Source organism: Mauremys reevesii, linkage group 11 (genome assembly GCF_016161935.1).
Source record: "Mauremys reevesii isolate NIE-2019 linkage group 11, ASM1616193v1, whole genome shotgun sequence".
In the NCBI taxonomy this organism is placed as follows: Eukaryota; Metazoa; Chordata; order Testudines; family Geoemydidae; genus Mauremys; species Mauremys reevesii.
The window spans coordinates 21,813,994-21,827,590 of record NC_052633.1 but is presented as its reverse complement, the minus strand read 5'-3'; the positions used below and the strand labels follow the sequence as shown (position 1 = coordinate 21,827,590).

The 13,597-nt window shown below is 41.8% G+C and overlaps 1 protein-coding gene across 3 annotated transcripts in view; it reads right to left on the bottom strand.

Moving 5' to 3' along the window:
* The window catches only part of SATB2 (SATB homeobox 2), a 159,167-nt gene that overhangs the window by 20,336 nt on the left and 125,234 nt on the right, over nucleotides 1–13,597 (bottom strand). The window lies entirely within an intron of this gene.

Here is a 13,597-nt window from a genome sequence, read left to right as displayed (position 1 = left end):
TTACAGTTCGTCAGGGTCAGAAATGCCCTTGTGGCTTGCTTCCTGCCTGCCTGCCTTTGTAGCTCATCTAGATCTTATCAAGATACACAGTCGAAAAAAATTAGAGAAGCTAAGTACAGAAATTAGAGAAACTAAATACAAACCAAGACCTGCTTTGCACTTGTAAAGACCAGCACACACATCAGTGTTCAATGCTCACCTGTAAAACACATGGGGTATGATTCTGAGAGGTGCTGAGTGACCTTTTATTGAAATCATTGGGAGCTGTGTTGCTTAGCACCTCGGGAAGGCAGGCCAATTATTTTTAATATGCTCATGTACAGAGGTGCCAGAACAATGCCTAATTTATGTAATGTGCTTTGAAGAAATCTGACCCTGGTTAGACTCTGTTTTCTTTAACTCTCTTGACTCCAAACGGCTACTTTACCTTGCTTATCAAATAAACGAAAGGCCGAATTCTGTAGTCCTTACTCCTTATTAACTCATGAAACGCTTCCACTGAAATCAATGGGAGTTTTGCCTGAGTAAGGAATGCAGGATCTAGCCCTAAGCCCCTTAATGACCAGTCTTGTAATAATAGAACCTTTTTCACATCTGCAATACCCGGCTACAGAAGAGCGCACTCAAAAGGGTCCCAAGTGTGCAAAACATTGTTCAAAAAGCTTCAGGTGAAAGAAAATTATTAGTATAGTTCCAATGCCCCATAGTGGAGCAATGCAAAAAACCATTGTCCAAGCCAACATAAGAAAAAGGATCATGAGATCAAAATCTGAAAACCATATTGGTTCTTCTAGTTCTAAAGAAAAGACAGTACTTCCTACAGGAAATCTCTGAGGTCAACCAGCAATTAACTGAAAGGTTCTGATTGAATATGCTATTGACTGCTCTCACATCAGACAGCTTCCTGTTTATTATACCTTATGGGCTGTCTAGGTGCCAAGACATTAAACTGTCAATAATCTATTAATACTGAACTACTCCCTCCCTTCTCCTCCCATGCAAATGCTCTCAGGCTAAAGAACTGTCCTAAAAATATGCACATTTTAAAACTATAATGAAAATTAGTTCTTTAGGTTATTTCTTTATTTTGTTCCGGCTTAAATGTATAGCAATGATCATAAACAATATGAAATACAGTCTATAGCTACACAGAAAAATGTATTTAAAAAAAAAAATCACAGACATGATTGGGACCATATCCTGAAATCTGGCTTTCCTTTCCCAGCCATTTTAAACAGTCTAAGTTAAATTTAATTAACAATTTACAATGAGGAGACAGAAGTTATTTAAAGAGAGGCCTACAGGTCCTTAACATTCAGTGTCTGGGAAACAGTTGTATGCAAAAAAAGTTTTAATGAATTTAATAGAGAAAAGCACTTTAATTAAATGCTGTCAAAGAGGATTGTATTAATGACTGCACACAAAGGAATTTAAAGCAAGCCAAGTATATTTAGCAAATAGGAACTGGGCTTTTGAAGGCTGTAACTATTTATGTTTCTGCAGTTGCAATGCATCTAGAAGATCGCAGTGCCAAGTGAAACCAGTTATGTTATTATATATGATTTTATTTATTATGGATTATTAAAATTTCAAATGCCACAGGGAAAACATTTATTTCACTTCCAAAATGAAACACCAGAAATATTTCCTGTTTCTTCAGTATGAGGAAAATAGGCGAGGAAGTAAATAATAAATAGTAATAATAACTTAGCACTTAACTAGTGAAGGGCTGTCCATACACATCTTTTAAGGGATGCATTAAATCTTGGAATTTGAGCATGTCAGCTTCTTTCTTATACAATTGGATAGATTCACAGTTCTTCTAACTGTAGTATCTCAAAATGCAAAGGAAGTAGAGTAGCTAATTCATTCCCTTTTACAGCCATATTGCCATTATATTAACAAAGTGGATTTTTGTAATATGTTTAATATCTGAAAGCCAAAACTGTAGCAAATAGGTACCAGGTTTTCCTGAAAGCACGAAGGCAACCAGGCTGCCATATTTTTCTACATCTGAAACAAGGTCAGGAAGGTTGAAATTTTCAAACCCAACTAGGAGATTTAGCCACCCAACTCCCAATAAAATCAATGACAGCTGTGGCTAAATCACCTATTTAAGTTAGTTCAATTTCAGACTACTTCTGCAGAATGCCCCACAGTGTGGATGAAATTTGAGGCATAGATGAAGGAGTTCTGTCTCCTCCTGCTAGCCCCTTAAACGCTGGATGCAAGAGAAGAACATAATATGGGCAAGGTTTCATTAAGCAGATACACAAGAAAAAGCAGAGCCCCAATGCAGAAAACAGAGACAGACACAACCAGAAACCCCAGTGGGTATCAAAATGATTTTCTACCATGTTGGTACAAAGGTAATTATCAAAGATACAGTCCTGGGGTTATTTACAATAAACCATTAGAAACTTGGGGTTGTCTTTTGGTCTTAATTATATCTATGAAACCCAACCAAATGTGATGATTTTCTACATCTTTCTTGCCGAGAGAGAGAGAGAGAGAGAGAGAGATGGGCTGGTCTACACTAAGGGGGAAAATCGATATAAGATACGCAACTTCAGCTACGTGAATAACGTAGCTGAAATTGAAGTATCTTATATCGATCACTTACCCGTCCTCACGGCGCGGGATCGATGTCCGGGGCTCTCCATGTCGACTCCGCCACCGCCGTTCGCAGTGGTGGAGTTCTGGAATCGACAGGAGCGCGTTCGGGGATCGATATATCGCGTCTAGATGAGACGCGATATATTGATCCCTGAAAAATCGATCGCTACCCGCCGATACGGCGGGTAGTGAAGACGTAGGCAGAGTGTGTGTGTGTGTGTGTGTGTGTTTTCCCAGAAATGGCAAGTGATTTTGGATACTCACATTTTTGGGTGCCCAACCCGAGACACCTTGTAGAGGTTTGGGGTTTTTTTGGAAGGTGGGTGTTCAGCTTTTCCTGACAGTCACGAGGTGTCTCAAAACCCAAAAACTTAGGCACTCCAAATCGAGTCACTTTCAAAAATGTAGGCCACATAATATTTCTACACATACACACACAGAGGTCACATTATATGTATACACACACACACACACACACACACACACACAAGCTTATAATTCAAAACATGAGGAAGAGGGAGGGAAAGCATTTAAAAGAGGCAGAAGCTGGGCACCTACTTCCTTTCAGGATAAGAATGATCAGAAATGGAGACTTTCAGCTTTCTAAATAAATTAACTAATTATTTTTAAAGTCTTTTATTAAAGTCATGTGTTTGATCTGGGTTTATAATGTAGCCTTTGTTGTTCTGCAGCTAGGGATCTATCAGGCAGCTTCACTCTCCTGTTTGTGCTAAGATATTTTGGAATATTCTTTGAAATACTGCAAGTGTAGATGAATGTGAGAAAAAAATATGTGCTACTTACTTCTATAGGTAGTCTATGTAAGAATTGTGTACGTACAAAAAACAGTTCCCATTTTGATATGTACATATACAAAAACAAGCTATACAAACACATTGTATACATCAGCAGAAAGTCTCCCCCTGCAATGTGTGTATATTTGTGTATGAGCCACTATCAAGGAAGTAGGAGCCTTAATCAATGGAGAGGAAGAATGGCCCAGTGGTTAGAGCATCGGCCTGGGACTCTGGAAACCTAGGTTTAATTCTCTGCTGCATCACAGACTTCCTACGTGATCTTGATCATCTCACTGTGCCTCAGTTCCCCATCTACAAAATTGGGATGATAGCACTTCCCTACCTCCCCAGGCGGTGCTGTGAGGAGAAATACTATGAAATGCTCAGATACTGGATACCCAGCATTAGACAGATACTCGAACAAGAGTGAGGCTTCTGTGGCTGCATGAGGAAGAGGCTGGGCAAAGCTGCAGTTGCTACCACCAGACATCTGACCACACTTCAGAAATTCTGCTAACTGATGAAGTTCAATATGGACCTGCCTCAATCAGATGGGATCTGTTTCGTATCAGTAGAGGTGATGGGTGTCCTTTTTTTCTATTCCCCAATGTCTATAATTTCCCTGCCCACACTAATGTGCATATCTTTACATTGCAGAAGAGGCCAGCTGCACTGGGATTGACAAAGGGAGCCTTACTCTCAAGAGGGGTCCCCACTTGAAAGGTCAGGTTAATAAGGGCAGTGTCCTGGAAGTATCCACCACACAGATCTGCCTGGCTCTAAAGCCAGCTATTTTATAACTTCTGGGAGAGGGTAAGAGAGACCACTTAGGGATCACTAATAGGAAATGAAAAAGAGATTTTTTTAAAACTACTACTAGAATTTTAGGCGTTTAAGTGGGGCAGCAGGTCCAACAGCTCTTCACCCTCACCCTTGCGTCTTGTCCTGCTGAGTAAGTTCACACGTTAAGAGTGAACTTAATGGTCATGCTTGTGGCCATGTTCACACATCCTCCAACCACTGCATCATTCAGAATAAAGTGACCATCTGAGTTGATGGGAGCCCCAGGACTGGGAAAAAGAGGGTTAAAGGTAATTCAGATGGAAGCGTATTGGCCAAGTTGCGTGAGGGCGGGGCCTATGGCTGAGATGGTGCAGTGTAGAACAGACATGAACTGAGCAGAGCAGTTTTCAGGGAACATGCCCTTTGGACCAGTGCGGTCAATCTCTTGTCTCTCTGAGAATTAAATTAATCTACAAACAGGTTTTAATTGTGCTTATTTTGCTTGTATCCTGTATATTGTTTAGCAGCATAACCATGAAGACCAGGTGATATAAAATGCTGATACTGACCTCCCAGCTTTCTCCCCTGCTTACAAGTGCCACCTCAATTCACCTTCACTGGCCCCCGTTCTCCTACACTGATGTGCAACTGACTGAAAACTCCCACCCACCAGCGGCCATAGAGCTGGCTTTACAATTTAAGTAGATCAATTAGAAATCTAAAGGTACAAGGGAATTTGGCTAGGTGAGCATTGCTTCTAGGGAGACCACTTGCAAGAGACTGAACTTGCAACCTCAGAAATGACAAAACTATCCAGCCTCGTTGCTCTTCCCCTTCTAGGGTTAAATAAAATAAATTAATTTCAGAACTAAGGCAGTTTCCCTTTAATTGCAAGAGTGCTTTTACTATCATTATAAGGGTAGCTGCAGACTTCAACTTAATAAAAATCAGCAGCACTTTTCAGCCACATTAGATATCCACACTAAACAGAAACAGCTGAGAAGGCGCAGTAGGTAGGTTTGGCTAGAACAGTAAAAACTCAGTGGCTTTCCACTGCAATTGTAATAACTATCAATCATAGGAAATTCTATCGGATACCTCAGAGTCTAATATAAGGGGCTCATTGTCTGTTATGTGTTGCTTGTTGGCTTTGTCAAAACGCATGCAAGCCTCACTGGGGCAATGTTTCTGAGCTACTGTAGACTGTCAGAAAAATGTTCTAATGGTGCTCATCAAAAGGTGAAGTGGACAAACATTCATTAAGATGTAAAACCACAGTGCACAGCCACAATTCTTTTCCAAGTAGGGAGGTTGTGATTCTTGAAGAGTTGAGTAACAGAGCTGCATAAGAACTCCAGAGAGAATGCAGTAAAGAGAAACAACAGTACTGTTAGAGGGCTCCAAGCTTTCCAACCAGCCTTTTTACACACACACACACACACACACACACACACACACACACACACACACACACACACACACACAGACACACAGACACACAGACCCCGCTTTCCACATCAACAAGGCCAAAACGTCTAAAGCAGTCACCTCGTTTTCAGGGCAAACAGTTTTACATGCCAAGGTGCCCAAAAACATAAATTTGGGTGTTGCAGGAGCAGGGATTTTTGCTGCACTGCTGCCTCTTGCCACAAGGGGCCATTGTGCAGAACGGGCGGCAGACCTGCCCAGTCTCTGGAAAACTTGAGTCCAAACCTCACTGGCTTTTGCCAGAATTTTTTGAAACTTCTGTGCCGCTGAGACGGATCCCAGGGGAGTTACTGTACACAGAGGGTACAGTCTGAGGGATACATGGCCGGCTCCCTCTCCCCACAATATGGCGTTTAGCCAGAATGGAAAGAAGCCAAGATGATGGTGCAATCTCCCACTCTCGCACTGCAGCAGCAGCTCTTCTAAAGCAGCTAGGTATTGCCAATATGGGGAAAGCAGCAGTTATTCTGTTCCGTATTCACTTTGATGGAGGATTTGGTTTCATGCCAGGAGGAAGAAATGAACCAATTTCTCAAAGACACCACACACGCTGGGGCAGTGGGAACAAAGAGGGACTCAGTAGTGCATGGGGACACACACAGGGGGATGCTACAGGTCGGAGAAAACCCTAACCCTCCCCAACTGCCAGGGGAGAAACAAACATATTAAGATATATTAGCATTTGCAAATGCTAATGGGCTGACTTTTTCTGATTTTAACTGTATCATTTTAACACTGCAGTGATACAAACTTGTCTTTATTTACCATATAGTTTGATATTTTTCAAGTGTTTTTCAATTTTTTAGGTTGAAAAGCAATACAGAAAAAGCACACACACACACACACACACACGCACGCAACTCCAGGTAACATTCGGTGGTTAGATACTCTGTTTCCAAACCTGACAGATTAAGATTTGACACATTTTTCCCAATAGCTCAAGGTCAAACAGCACATAAATACACCAAGTACTCAACATAAATGTGCCAGCTCAAATAAAGGTCCTAAGCTTTCTGAGACTGGTTCAAATACAGCTACACTGCAGATGCAGTACAACCTGCTCAAGTACACCCAGGCTTGTAGAGCCTGTTTTATCTGTCTGGCCTCATTTACATTTTGAGCAAGGATTGACAGAGATTAGAGGGTGACGTTTCTGGTATGTTTTGGGGAGCTACGATGAAGGAAGAGGCTGAAGCGAACACAGGAACAAGAGGGTATGATCATGCAGAAGAGTGGAGTAGAACTGGAATGCAACACAAAATGTCTGGGGAAATTCATAAGCACAAGTCACACAAAAAGTTAGTTTGGGATGGGAAAGTGGCTTTTGTCTAAGTTGTCAAGTATGTGAAGACAGCTGCCCTTCCCAGATCCATCTGTGGACAAAATGAGTGTGCAGATCATGGTGCAGCGTACTCTGCATGCTCTTTTCCTTGAAGGAACAATATTGCCATGGTTTTCCTCCTACTTACTGTTGGCTAAGAGTTACTAATTAGTATTATTTTTAAGTGGAGGAATTTTACAGCGGTTACCCCTTTTTCTTCTAACCTGCATATCGTATGTATTGATTGACCTGTGTAGTCTAGCGTTAGTGCCATTTCAAATCCGTTATTTCATTAGGCTGCATTATTGTGGTGCTCATTCCCTTCTTTATTATTTCTATAAAGAGAATACGAGATTAGGGTTTCAGGGACTGCCACCTCCCTTGCCTTGACCCACTTTTACAGGTGACTCATGTCCTGATGTTTTATATTCCATTGTAATTTCCAAAGCATTTGTCCTGTGGCATCTCCCACAAAATGGTAAAATGATCTCCTTTATTTTTGTGATGCATTTTTCCTGGGTCTTTAAAAAGACACTGATATTTTCAGTGCTCCAAACAACAGACCAGTACAAAAACACCTTCCTGAAGGACAGCTTTCCACTATTTACTACCATTCCCCCAAGATGTATGATCTGAAATATTATAAATTGCCAGATTTGTCTGAATCAAAGCTCCTGGAGAAGAGAAGAGACAAAATAATTTGACAAAAGTAGCAGTGTATCAGGAAGCACGTGACATACATTCCTGTTTCTTCCTTAAAGTCAATGTTTGACTACACTTAAAGCAATATGTATCTATGAGCTTGAGCAGATCTGTCTGACAGCTTATACAAACAATGAAATGCAAGGTTGCCTTGCTCTTTGTATAGCAGGTGCTTTGCTGCAGCAGTGGCTCATTACTCTAGAGAACTAGCTTCTCCATTCTGACACCCTAGAGACAACCGCTTGATTCATCAGTCTCCCAACTGAATCAGGTTTCTCTACCCCAGCCCTGTATTAAAGCACCAGGCAAGGAAGTTGCTCTCTGGAATGGTCACCTTGGGGGAGGGCAGAAAGGAGAGAAATGTGAATTACTCTGTCCCAGTAGTGAACCCCCAAATTTCAGCATGGGCAAGCTTCTCTAGTGACTCGTTAGCTTGAATGTTATGGAAAGGAAGCTGTGTGTGCTTCTATAGGGCAGAGATTAGCCTAGGCCCCATAGTTTCAAAGGCTTATGGGGTCTAAGTGAAAGATGGAGCTGGAGGAATAATTCCCCTCAACCCAGAGGCACAGCAAGCAGAACACCTAGGCAGCCACTACATGGCCCTGATAATTGCAGTGACCAGTCACAAAAATGGTCACTATGCATGTAATTTATCCAGTAGATCTATGTAGTTAAGGTCTTCCTGGCCTTTTCCATGAACTCTATGCTGCCAGAGAATGCAGCCATACCGCAGGGCTCCACGGGGCCCAGGGTTTATCGGCTCTTTGGTATAAAAATGCTTCCTACTACATTAAGCTTGTTAGTGAAAATTTCTTTGGCAGTAAATTCCACCCTTGAACAGTTCACTCGAGGAATAGGAAAGCACTCCATTAAATGCCTTAATATATAGGTGTCAGGGAGAATCCAATGGAAGAGAGAAAAGGAGGAATAAAACAAAGTTACACACTCATAGCATGCAGAATAGAAATGTCAACTGTCTCCCTGATGGTCAGGGACTGCTGCAGCCTCCCCAAAGGAGCTAATGTAGCTAACTGCAGCAATAATCCTTTTAAACGATCAAGAACCAAATTCTCCTCTCAGTGACTCCACTGTAGAGCTGGAGTAACACAATCCAGTGGATTTAAATTGATACTGCAGAGCAGAAGTCAGCCACCAGTGATCACTGGCATTCAATCCCTGACATCCGACAAAGTGGGTATTCACCCACGAAAGCTCATGCTCCAATATGTCTGTTAGTCTATAAGGTGCCACAGGACTCTTTGCTACTTTTACAGATCCAGACTAACACGACTACCCCTCTGATACTTGAATCCCTGAACTGTAGAGGAGTTTCAAAATTATGAACTCAACATGTAAAGGAGACAGAACTCAGTGCAAAGGAACCTTCACAGTCTCCAATTTACTCCCAAGTAGCCAAGTAACTGAATTTAAAGGGTTGCTTTTTCAAAAAAACTTCTCTGTGTATTGACTTCTGCCCTGATTTCTGTCCCCTAGCAGGGTTGCACTGCATAGGGGCACAAACTCCATGAAGAGAAACTTCACCCTATTTAATCAGAGGAGGTATAGTTTGCCCTCACCCTGCTATCCCAAGAAAGCAGCAGAGGGATCAATCCAGAAGCCACAGATGCAGGGGAATCTGCTGGAAGCCAGAAGGCATGAAGGCCCTGTTACTGGGTGGAAGGGAAATGCTGGCCAATGACAGGAGGCATTTCTTCCTCAGGCTCCTTTTAGTTTGGCTCTCAGCTTGGGAAGTAAGGGACCAAGCCCAATCTCAAACTCCGATTGCCACGTGGCAATGCTATTGCTAGAACAATTGCACCGTATCTCAGTTCTTGAACATGAATGACTGACACACAACAAAACCTTTTTTTTTTTTTAAAAGGAAGATGGAAGAAAAATGAAACAAACTAGAGATGCACGAATGACTACCTACCGCCTTCCTTTGGGAGCCTTGTAAGCACTTAAGGTTTTTATCATTTTGCATGTCTTACATTTACAACGCTGTCACTTGTTCTGGCCTTTAACGACCATCGCCTTGGCATCAAGGCTGAGTGGTAACTACATACATTTATATAGCACCTTTCACCTCGAAGGCCTGCAAAGCAGACTAATTCTGTGGCAGTAGATATAGGATTGTTTCACCCACTGCTAAAATGCAGCCAGCTCAGAACTGAAATGTAGCAGGCATTCTGCACCAGAAACTGCTTCTAGGAGGAAGTGAGACTACTTTTCCAACTGATACCGGAGAGGGAATTTTAGATAGGCAGAAGTAATTACTCCAGCTGGAGTCTGGCCAGGATTCCTGGGCCTAGGACCCCTACCCTTATGTAAAGTGTCACAGAACTTCCAATGACTGCAAGTGTGAGGACCTCAGCTTTACATCTCTGATACTAGCCGTCATTGATTCTTCAAAGCTAATTGCCGATGAACGACCCACACAGCAAAGCCAAAATCAAACCTGGCTGTTGAAAATAACTTCAGTCACAGAGACTGAAAATATGATTTAAAATAAACCAAAAAAAATCACTCGGTCCAGAGTTTCTTTTGACACTAGGGGACAGGTGGAGGTCTGTGTCTTGTACTGGTACCATGCCATTCAAAAAACAACTGGGAATTTCGGATGGGCAAACAAAGTCCTTTAAAATGCAGCACCCCCAAAACACAAACCTAATGTATCAACCATATCCCAGAGTCTCCAGAGTTTTGCTCTATGCAGTTGCCAGCTGGTTCCATTTATTTTTCTTCATTTTTCATATTTTGACTAATAAATAATTAATCCATGGCTTTGTAACTTGCTGACAATACAAACGCATCGTATTGCAATGCAGTGTAACATGTCACTCAGATGAGACACCGTGCACTATGCAAAAAAGTGATGTGCAGAAGAGTTTTGAAAGTAGGCTAAATTATCAAGGTCACTGGTTAAAGCTAGAGACAATTCAGGGAAAATTATCTTGAACTGTCCCTTTCAGGTCCTTAAATCTGGTGTTAGTTCCAGGGCTGGGTTTCTCCAATTCTAACAGTTTCCTTTGTGTGTCTAACACAGTTAAGAGCTACAAGAAGCTGGTAGCCTTCTGGCACAACTGTTTGGTTGTTTTTTTTGGGGGGGGGGGGTTAAAGAGAGAATACTCTGCTAAATACAAATGCATCTAGCTTTACTGAGTATTGTTATTTATACAGTGCCAGAAGTGAACTTGGTCCTTTACAAATATGTAAGACGACAGTTTATTGCCCCAGACAGTTTACAATCTGAGAGGAATGGGGTGCCAATGAACCCTGGCCCTCTGATGCTGGTAAAAATGTTGGTAAAAACGTTTCCCTTTTGTTCTTATCTATATTTTGAAGAGAGGAAGATGGAAGCTGGGTATAGGTTTTAAGGAGAAAGTCAGAAGTTGAAAAGCTATATGTGGCTGGATAGGGCAAAAACTGACCAGGGAGAAGTGAAATTGTTTGGAAAGAAAAGAGAGCAGAATTCAAAGAAGAGGGAATGAACTGAAAGGGGGGACAGTCTCAGAACTGCCTGAAGAGGTGCTCAAAAGCACAGCAACAGGAATGGAAGTAGAGAACATGGACTGAGTGGAGAGGCGGGGGATTAGAGTGATGAACAAAGCAGTTTTAGAAAAGAGCAGAGAATCCAGTAACAGAACAGAGGGTAAAGCTGAAAGTAGAAACCATGAAGCTGAAAGGCAGGAGCAAAGTCAGGGAAAGGAACATCAGAAAAACGAGAGACTGGAAATCAGAAAAGGAATTACAAGGTGGACTTGAATGAATGATGAACTCTTAATAATCAGCAGTCAGAGAGGAAATTCAGAGATAAAAAATCAGTAAGCTCTTCGGTGATGACTAGACCTAGAAAGTGACCAAGATGGTGTGCAGGAAATCAAGCAAAAGAAGTAAATGAGATGACTCAAGAGGCAGCAGAATCAGAAAAACTGAAGTGGAAATTCAAGTTGCCCAGGATAAAAAGTAACAGACTGGGCTGAGAAGAAGAAAGAGCAAACCATCAACATCAGGTAAAATGGGGGAAGGGGCGGCTGCAACAATAGACTATTCCACTTACAGGGAGATGATGAAGTGAAGAGCGGGATGGCGTAGACTTTAATGGAGGCAAAGGAACAGCAAGTGAAGGGCTGCAACCCACCAGAGGTTGAAAGGTTTTGGTTGACAATACCACCTCCTCCCTTTCACATAAACTCATGACCTGGTGGTTATCTTGGACTCTGCCTGGTTCCCTCACATTCAGACTAGGCCAAAGCTTGTAACTTCTTCCTCCACAATTTCTAAGATGCGATCCTTCCTTTTGGTACAATCAGTAAGAATTCACAGACAAGCCGCACCTTGGCCACTGTAACCACCTCCTCTCTGGTTCACCTGAGGTAACCACCTCCTCTAATCCACACAAAAGGCATGTGCCAAGATCATCTTCCTAGTCTGCTGATCTACACAACATCACCTACTCTTTCAATCTTCCCATTGGACCTCCTTGCATCAAGTCCAAGCTTCTTCTCATCAGCTTCAGGGGTTTTGGCAAATCTGACCCTCCCTACTTAACTGCTTCTTGTCATCCCTTCTATCCTACTTTTCCAGGAATACTAGCTTTGAATGGCCATTGTCCACTACCCCGCGAAAACTGACTCCAAACCAATCTGTAAGGCCTCTCTTCTTTTGATGACTTCCTCAAGACCTACTTCTGCTTTGATCCCCAAAAGAATGAAGGCTAGATTGAGAGGTGATGTGGAGAAATGATCGTTATTCTTTAAAAAAATTAAAAAAAAAAGCTTTCAACATGATTTAGAGTCATCAAACTGTGTACATAGGTAGCCTCTATGATTCTTTCTACTGTTCCTCCCTCCACCAACAACCTACACTGCTAGCATTTTAGCCTCATTTGCAACATCATATCTTAAATCAGATTTAAGATCTCTGCGGTGGGAGGGAGTGTTATTTTTTCCTGTTTTTTTTTTTTTTTAATAAACCAGCACCTAGTACAATGGTCCCTGATACTCACTGATCCTGCTGGGCTTTGGACACAACTGCAGTACAAATAATACCACCTCCCTCCCCCAGTGTTGGCTCATACTATAGGACAGTGAAGCACTGGTTTGAATTTACCTGTGCTAATGGTGTGCATGAGAAGTGCAGGGTGGGAGAGTACTCTATAATTCTTTCCAGTTCTCATTTCCCATTAGTCCTGATCTGCTACATGTTGCTGTCTCAGTTCTGAGCCTCTCTTGATGGCCAGATGACTCTTGGTTTTGTGATGTGTATAAATATCTGCTACTCATTTTCATTTATGTTTTGAAGCAAGGACCTCAGCCCCCTTCTTTTTCTGTGCATGTGTGCGTCTATTTACCAGTAGAACATCTTCTCATTTCACTAAGAACAACTGAGACAAGGCTAATATAAAGTTGCAAAGAACCAAAATCTAGGGCATGAGTCAAGAATGGAGCCTACAAACATGCAGATATCACTGAGGAGGGTTCTGAAATGAAGTTCTGCTTTCAAGGAAATGTTCACCCTGCTCAGTTTTAGAACACATCAACTTTCAGCGAAAACACATATAGCAGATATTTCCAAAGCAGAGCTTCTCCAAATGTTTTACTTTTTAGACCACTTCACACGGGACACACCCACTCATGGACCACCTCTCCTCCCAATACTCCCTATTTTCTGTGGTATTATCTGTCTCTTTCTAATGATGGATGCTACAAGCAGTTTTGGATAGTGGAGCATAGTTTGAGAATCCCTGTCAGAAGCTGTGAGAACTTTGTGGGGTGAGTGCATCTACTCAAGTTCCTGGTTCACTTTCCAGCTATATATATATATATATATATATATATATATATATATATATATATATATATATATATATATATATACACACACACAC